We start from the raw sequence: 9,403 nt of genomic DNA on the forward strand, positions 1-9,403 counted from the left end.
CAACCATCTGTGTTACCCCAAGCCATAGTGTATGTAGTTTCTTACAGTTAAAAGGGGGGGGTGCGACCCAACCCACCTGGAATTGACGATGCCAACGTCACGTAAGACACAGCAAGGGGACTCCCAAAATTGTGGCACAGACACCACTTAACCCTAGAACGCATACCTGTGGCCTTGCAGGCCCGCCCAGTTAATTGTTTTCTATTTTCTGCAAGATTGCTTTAGTTAGAATTTTGAAACTCTAGGTATTCTTCATGTATATAGTTGTTTGTCATTTGAGTTTGAGTTATTCCATGTTATTTGCACACGGGCCTAAAGGGCCCCAGGTATGTGAAAGTGTAGATTTTTATGGTCATGCGTTCTAGGGTTAAGTGGCATCAATTGCCCCACTGTTGCTTAAAACGGTTGGTGAGGTGATTTTACCAAATCCCCAAGCTTTTAGTCTCCCAAGGATGACACAGGGGTAGAAATGTCCTTGCGAATCCATGATTTGATCATCTTTATGAACGTGAGTCTGTCTACATTCTCAGTGGACAGCCGCGTGCGCTTATCTGTCAGCACACCACCAGCAGCGCTGAACACACGTTCAGAGAGAACACTGGCTGCATGGCATGACAATATCTCCAAGGCGTGAGTGGCGAGCTCCGGCGATTTTTCAAGATTGGAATACCAAAATGAGCAAGGGTCCAGTGACACAGTCATGGCTTCGATGTTCACTTGGAGATTCTCCTGTACCATCCTCTCTAGGCATTGACTATGTGTCAGACTTCTTGTCTCCTGTGGCCTTGCAAAGGATGGTCTAAAAAAGTGGTGAAACGATTCCACAAAATTGCTGTTACCAGCAGATACTGTGTTACTGTTACTGTTTGAGTGATGAAGACTCGACAGTCCCACCGTTGGCAAGTAAGAACTGTGAGATTCACTACGTGCACCACTGGTGTTTTGTGGAAAAGCACATGTAAGATTCTGCAACAGATACTCCTGCATTCGTCAATACATTTTTATGGCAGGAATTATTTCGGCAAATATACTTTTGTACCGGGGATCTAAGAGTGTGGCAACCCAGTAGTCGGGATTACTTAGAATTCTGACAATCCGAGGGTCATGTTGCAGGTAGTGCAGCAAGAAGGCACTCATGTGTCTTGCGCATCCAGAAGGACCAAGTCCTTGTTGTGTTGGTAGCGAGGTAAGAATCATGCTTCCTTCCTCTGCCCTCTCCCTCCAACCTCGCACAACAGAAATGTGATCAAGGTCTCCCTCATCTGATGAGTCTTCCATGCCCATTGCCAGTTCGTCCTCCACTTCTTCCTCGGCTCCTGCACCTTCCTCAACAGTTTGGCTGCTACCAATGCGCCCTGGTTAATCCCTCTCCCCCACCCTCCCATGCCTACCGCCTTGGTGCTGCCAACCGTCTGGACCTTGGAGATGTTATCCCTTCCGCATACGACTCCTCCTCTACTTCCTCCACCTCCTCTTGTCCCACCACCTGACTCCGAATTCTGTTTAACATGTGCTCCAGCATGTATATCACCGTAATAGTCATGCTGATAATGGCATCGTCAGCACTAAACATCTTCGTCGCCATTTCAAGACTGTGCAGAAGGGTGCATAGGTCCCTGATCTGAGACCACTCCTCCAGCGTGATTTGCCCCACCTCTGGATCTCTTTGGCCCAGGCTATACGTCAGAACGTATTGCACCAGGGCTTGTCGGTGCTGCCACAGTCGCTGCAACATGTGCAGAGTTGAATTCCACCGTGTCGGCACATCGCATTTCAGCCGGTGAACTGGCAGGCCCAACGACTTCTGTAGAGATGTAAGTCGTTGAACTGCGGGATGTGAACGGCGGAAGTGAGCACACAGCGACCGTGCACTCTGCAGAAGGCCATCTAGTCCGGGATAGTGGGCTAAAAATTGCTGGACAACCAGGTTCAACACGTGAGCCATACAAGGCACGTGTGTGACATTGCCCCGGCGAAGTGCCGCACCCAGGTTTGCAGCATTGTCGCACATGGCCTTCCCTGGTTGCAGGTCCAGTGGAGACAACCTTTCATGAAACTGGGTCTCCAGAGCTGACCAAAACTCCTCAGCTGTGTGACTCACATTTCCCAGACATTTCAATGTAAACACTGATGCGTTGAGCCCTGCTGCCAGCATAGTAAGGAGGTGTGCAGGATTCCTTCTGCGCAGTTAGAAAGCAGGTGGCATTACCAGACAGGCTTTGGGTGCAGGTGGAGGACCGAGAGGAGGTTGAGGAGGCAGAAGCAGTGGAGGAAGTTCGAGATAAAGAGGATTAACACACAACTCGTGGGGACGGTAAGACTTGGACAGCAGCCCCTTGTCCTGCTGTCACCATAGTTACCCAGTGCCCAGTCAGCGACATGTAACGCCCCTGTCCATGCCTTCTCGTCCAAGTGTCTGTGGTGAAGTGCACCCTGTCACACACAGAGTTTCTCAAAGAAGCGGTGATGTTGTGTGCGACATGCTAGTGGAGCGCAGGCACACCTTTCTTTGAGAAGTAGTGCCGACTGGGCATCTGGTACTGGGGCACTGTGACGGACATAAGGTCTTGAAAATCCTCTGTGTCCTCCAGGTGGAAAGGCAGCATTTCTGTAGCCAACAGCTTGCAGATGGTGAAATTCAACCTCTTAGCTTTCTCATGGCTAGGAGGAAATGGTCTTTTACTTTTCCACATCTGAGGGACCGAGGGCTGGCTGTTGTGCTTAGACGGTGTTGAGTAGGTTGTCCCCGGCAACTGCCGGTCTGTGAGGAAGATGCAGGCGGACATGTTAGGTTGCCTTGATCCAAAGGTGGTGCTCTCGATGTCGGAGAGCGCTCAACACTAGCAGGTGTTTCCACTTCCCAATGAACTGATGACCTGCCAATCACACTGGCTGTTGCGGGTAAAGAGGTGGCAGGTCTGCGTCCAAAAACATGTGTGACTGCTGTCCCCCCAGTCACAGAGGATGAAGAGGCTGCGGATCACTTGATGGGGCAGACGATGGTTGGCCCAGCCGGCTAGGCCGCATTGTAGCACAGTGAGCTTCCCACTGCAACTTATGCTTCATATCCATGTGACGGTACATGCATGAAGTACTCAAACTATGTATTTTTTGGCCTCTACTTAGCTTTTGCTGACAAATATTACAGATAACACGAGTTGGGTCATCCTTATCGATCTGAATAAATGCCCAGGCTATGCAAGGCTTAGAGCCCATGTGACCTGAAGAGCCACTACGACTTGTGGTCAGAGGCAGAGTTGTGGTTGAGGATGCAGTTGTTGACGTGCTTCCATTACTCCGTCTCTGTTCAGGAAGGCGCAACCTAACCTCGTCGTCAATAGCATCTGTGATGCCCCGCTGCGCTTGGTATCACAGATCCTACAAGAGTGCATTGATGGAATCCTCCACATTCACACATCTCCACCTTCCACCTCAGACCAGCAGAGGGAGCCCGTTAGGGATATAAATAGGGAAGGTGGAGCTAGGCAGTTCAGTTCCTCTGAAGAGTTCCTGCAGTAGAGAAGCCTAAGAGAGGTCAGTCTGCAGTGGAGCTCAGTCTAGTCTAGAGAACGCAGTTAATAGTTCAGCAGTGGAGCACGAGGCTCCTGCTTGCTAGATTCAGGGAGCCCAGATAGAGCTTAAGGTGTGCCGGTGCCGTAAGATCAGTGAAGCGCGGCAAGCTGCCGTTAGTGTGTATAGCCTAGTGAGGGCCCGAGTAGGCCGAAGGCGAGTGGCGAGTTAGTACATAAGGGGCAGAGGAGCTTAACCATCTCGCCCCGAAGCATTTACCGGACACAGGATCCGAGCTTACCGGTATCTCTATGACCCAGTAAGGCATAAGCGGAATCCCTGGAGAACTACCGTTCCCAGGATCGCTAAGGTGCTGATATGTAACAGAGCCAGGAGACGCTTAGGCCCCGCATACTGGGAGCGTGAACTCCAAGAGAAGGCCCTACCACAAGGTCAGCCAGCGCAGGACAGAGACAAAGTTAGGCCTAGCTCCAGGTAGGTCAGAAACTTACTACGCAGAGGCAAGAAACAGGAGGCCCTACACCCCCTCATTGGGGAGGATCCTGATATGCACCCTTCACCCTACAGTGCTCCGGGATGTGCCTGAATTTCCACCAGTAAAAGGTACTGAAGTGACTACCGTGTCCGTTCCCGTTCTTGCTCTGACCCAGCTGGGTCTCGCCTGTCCTGCATTCCCCCTGCATACGCTGCCCTGAGACCTAGCTCCACCTGAGGGGAGCTATACCATCGAGCTGCCTTATCACCGGCCTCAGTGGACTGCTGCAGCGCTGGTGCTTGTCACCAGATACCACAGGTGGCGTCATGAACTCTTATAAAATTAACAATTATCCACCCTTTTAAAGAGAGACCCCAGGGTACGGGCCAGGGAGCCGACCACCGCGACATCCCCAAGGCCAGGCAAATGCCCGGATACCGAGTCATCCCCATCCCCAGGGCTAGTCACATCCTCCTCCACCTCCTCTGCTGACCTCATCGACTGGCTGACTGTGGGTTGACAGTAAGTGGGATCTCCAACCTCGTCATCATCACCCTGTGTGTTATCACACCCGTCGCCCTCAGAGCCAACCTCTTCCTGCCCTGACCGAAAAGTCAAGTTGTCGCTCCAATCAGGTATTTGAGTCTCATCATCGTCTTCATCATTGTCTCCACCAACAGGAGTTACAGTTTGGGAACAAGGGTCTACATTATGCTCAGAACCTTCTTCATCTGGTCCTGGATCCAATTTATAAAGATTCTGGGCATCTTATCAGATCATTTCCTCATCTGGATTAACAGAAGCTCTGGAGCAGACCTCCGTTTCCCAGGCTATAGTATGAGTAAACAGCTGGGCAGACTCAGCCATCTGTGTTACCCCATACTCAGACGGGCAGCTGGAGACTTGGGAGCTGTGAGGAAGCAAGTGCGATTGGGGTGACACCTCTGAGGACTGGAGTATTTGTGATGTTGAAATTGAGGTGATGGAGAGCCCACTTGAAGGAGCACTTGATATCCGTTGAAGCACCTGCTGTTTTTGTGCCTCATCTAGAATTTGTAGTGATGGGCGTGTCCGTAAGAATGGGATCGTATCACATTGTCCACGAAAAGAATTCGACATCTTAGTTTGGCTGGAAGATGGTCTTTCTTCTGCAGATGTTACTCCGCCCCCCACCGTGGGGGGCCTTGACCCACCGGCGGACAGGCACCAGTATTGGGATAGGGGGGCTGGCCGTCAGGGTCCACCGCGGCTCTGGCACAAACCCGGCGACACAGAGGTGGCACAGGCAGGAACGGACTGGCCGTGTCGGCTTCTCACTTTTTGGATTTTAGAAGGGCATGACATGCCTATATCTGTGTCTCCCCCTCCTTTTACTCCTCCACCTCTTTTCTTTTCGCATGACTATATGTACTTGTCACTTTTCCATGTGTTAGTTGTGTCTTCTGAGCAGTTTGTCAGCTTTTGGACACCTTTGAAGGTGTTTTCTATGTGTTTCTATGTGTTTTTGTTTGCCTGCCGTTGGTTTTAACGGTGTTCGAAGGTGTTCGACGAACAGTTCGACGAACAGTTCGGCGAACACACGGGTGTTCGACGAACCGAACCGAACTCGAACACTACGGGGGTGGCTCAACACTCGTGTCCATCAACCAGCCATCCTCCACTCCATCCATCTGGACCATCGAGCGCTGCACGGCACTCATCCGTGAACAAAACAGTTTTGAAATCAGTCTTCATGTAATGTTTAGCCCCCTGGAGCCGTTTCTGCTTGTGTGAAGTGGATAGAGGAGGTCGACAGGATGGCGTATGCACAGCTGCAAACCTCTGAAGGACCCTGCATCTTGTTGTTCGGGGAACGTTGGAGGCACCAGCAGCTTCAAAAACTTGTCTGCTGCTATGACAAGGCTTTTTTGCCGCTGCTCTTTTAACCTGACGTAATTGCCTGTAGGAAAGAGTCCTCAATTTGCCCTTATCAGCACGCACACGTGTGTACTGTGAATCAGCTACATACTTCTTGATTGCCAAGACACTTCATCCTGATCATCGCACAATGTTGATTGTAGTCATGCCTTGACCTAAACACTCCACAATTTGTTGCTTTTCAGCAGCCGACACATCCTTTTTCTTTCCCATTTTGGCAGAAAATGTAGGCTGCTTAATAATGTGAGACAGCCTTCTTAAGTAGTCTTGCCTTTCATTGGACACACCTGCCAAACTAATTAGCACAGGTGTCTGCAATTGCTTACAGTGATATAAAGAGCCCTGACACACATCACCATCAGTGAGTTTAACTGACAAACAAACAAATTCTTTCCTTATCACTCCTAAACACTTTTTGCATAATAATTTGGAACACAGTGTACATGTGCTTTTCCACAAAACACCAGTGGTTCACGTAGTGAATCTTACAGTTCTAACTTGCCAACTGTGGTCTGTATGGAGTTGTTCAATAAAGGGCCCAAAATTAAGATAACATAGATGGGAGAGGTCTCTATGAATAGGAATTCCTAAGTATTTGATACCCTGTGAGGGCCAGGCAAAGGGAAAGTTGGACTGGATGGAATCCTATATGGATTTGGGGAGGGAGACATCGAGGGCCTCAGACTTCGCTGCATTAATTTTAAAATTTGACCATGTAACAAAGTGATCTATTTCAGCCATAACAGCATGGATGGATATATGTGATTGAGTGATATATACTAGGACATCATCAGCAAATAGAGAGCACTTGTACTCGGTGCCTCCCACCTCAATCCACCTAATATTGGGGTTATGGCGAATTGATGAGAGCAGGTGCTCCGTCACTAGGATGTATAAGAGAGGGGACAGAGGACATCCCTGCCTTGTCCCATTGGTGATTGTGAAAGGTGATGAAAATGTTCTGATGCACCCCCTGGGCCTTGGGACACCCGGAGCCGGACCCTTTTTGGTGGATGCTGGTGGTTGTAGTCTTCGTGGCGGCGACCCGGTTCCGTGGCTCAGGGTGGTCAAACCAGTGGCGGAACTATTTATGTGGTTTTGATGTTTAAATGTCCGACTACGCCACCCGTGGATTGCGGTCAGAGTGAACCGCCGCTGCAGGGCAGACCGCTGAGGCTGGTGTTGTGGGTGCAGCAGAGCGTAGCATAACTCCCCACGGGAGGAGTATAGCCTCAGGGCAGTGTATGCGGAGGATGGGGGTGATGGTGCAGGGCAGCAGCAGTAACGACACGGAGTCAGTGATGCAGTCCAGGGCCTTGACTCACAGTTCTTATTATCCAGACCACGTCTGCAGGTATCGGCTGCCCACGTCGTACTGTGCTCACCAGGAGAGGGGCTCAGACAACTCCCAGATAACTTTGGAGCGCTTCACAGGACCCCCTTTGTGTGTCCTTTGTCTGGCCTTTCTTACCAACCCTTCTGTCCGGCTGCCTCGGGCCTCCTCTTGGTAAACTTGGCGCCAGTTTCCCTGACCCTATGTGGTGCCTTCCTAGCGGGTGTAGCGAGGGGCTGCACCACATAAAATGTCACAGCCTCCGGTTTCTAGCTGAGGGTCGTTTCCTGCCTCCACTAGTTTCGGGGACCGGTCTCCCCCTTTGGCCTGACCCCTCCACGCAGGTGGATTCGGGCGTGCGGTGGCGACTCGCCCGTCCTCACCCCTGGGATCCCTTCATTCCTCGTTCCTGGAGCCTTCTCCGCTCCTCTTCCTTCCTTCTTCCTCTTCCAGGCCTGGGCCTCTGTTACTAGGCCCGCCTCCGGAGCAGAGCTCATGCAGAGCCCCTGCTCCCTGCCACTTCTGCTCAGACTTCTCTGCACTGAACTAAGATGGTGCCCACCTTTTATACTCCCTTCTCAATGCACCCAGGAACTGCTTCCTCCCTGCTCCTGCACTACAGGGTTCCCCTTCCTCAGTGTTCCCTCCCCCCACTCCAGCCAGGGACAGGGACTGTCGTGCCCATCTCAGAGGCATATTGGTCGCCCTGCCCCACGGCAATGTGGTGTAATGCATGCAGGTGTCTGGTCCTGATCCACACTCCATCCTTACCTGAGAGTGAGATATCACACCTCTGGGTGAGGTGCAATACCTCTGTAGCAACCGAACCCTCAGGGTGCTACAGTTCCATTTATCTTCAGCCTAGGTGACGTATTTTGATACAGGGCCGTGATTTTGGCTATAAAAGGGTCCCCTAGACCCCTACCCCAAGCTTTTTAAGAGAATCATATATGGCGTGCCAGGAGACTCTATGGAATGCTTTCTCAGCATCCAACGAGAGTATCTAATTACAAATTTTTAGCTGCATCTAGCCCAGGAAATACTTTGTGCCTAGTAGCAGTGTCTGCTAGTCAGCGGATTATCCCGGCTGTTAAGCAAGCTACACCACCTGTAGTTTGGACACTTAATTTTTTCAAAGGAAATGCTTCGGGACCACGGGATACTCAGTGAAGAGCATCAGGAGGCACCCCAAGGCATAGGGGCTGGGACTGGCACTAGGATGCCTTGCGGTGGACAGCCGAGCTCGATCCTTATAAAAGCTTTTTAACTGCAGCAGCTTTAGTGGACGCTACTGGAGCTGGAATTACGCGGCTGCTGGCATGAGACTTGCCCTCCAATAGATCCTTGTAAATGGATTTAAAGTGTATTCATTCAAATTAGAGAGACAATTTAAATTAAAAAGCTTAGAGCTGCCTCCACCACAGGGGGGCTCGCTAGACCCACCAGCGGACAGGCACCAGTATTGGGAGAGGGGGGCTGGCCATCAGGGTTCACCGCGGCTCTGGCAGAAACCTGGCGACACGGAGGTGGCACGGGCAGGAGCGGACTGAACGTGTCGGCTTCTCACTTTTTGGATTTTAGAAGGGCATGACATGCCTATATCTGTGTCTCCCCCTCCTTTTACTCCTCCACCTCTTTTCTTTTCGCATGACTATATGTACTTGTCACTTTTCCATGTGTTAGTTGTGTCTTCTGAGCAGTTTGTGAGCTTTTGGACACCTTTGAAGGTGTTTTCTATGTGTTTCTATGTGTTTTTGTTTGCCTGCCATTGGTTTTAACGGTGTTCGAAGGTGTTCGACGAACAGTTCGCGAACAGTTCGGCGAACACACGGGTGTTCGACGAACCGAACCGAACTCGAACACTACGGGGGTGGCTCAACACTATTCACAAGGAACAGGTTACCCGCTGCATCGTAGGGAATCAGCTTAGTCCTATTGTAGGGACAGTTTTCCTATCTTTCCTTAGTTCTTGTAGCAGATCATAACAGTAAGTCGAGCCCAAAATCAAAAAAGAAAAAAAATCCTTAGGAACGAGATCCGGAGATCAGCATGGTGTCTGTTCAGGAATTGGCTCAACGCCTACAGGGATTGTCTCTGGAGGTGGCCGATCTCCAGCAACACGTGAGTAGCTGTCCTGGAGCGCATTC

This window comes from Phyllobates terribilis, unplaced genomic scaffold (genome assembly GCF_046119375.1).
Source record: "Phyllobates terribilis strain yellow unplaced genomic scaffold, ASM4611937v1 Scaffold_4__5_contigs__length_816908805, whole genome shotgun sequence".
Lineage (NCBI taxonomy): Eukaryota > Metazoa > Chordata > Amphibia > Anura > Dendrobatidae > Phyllobates > Phyllobates terribilis.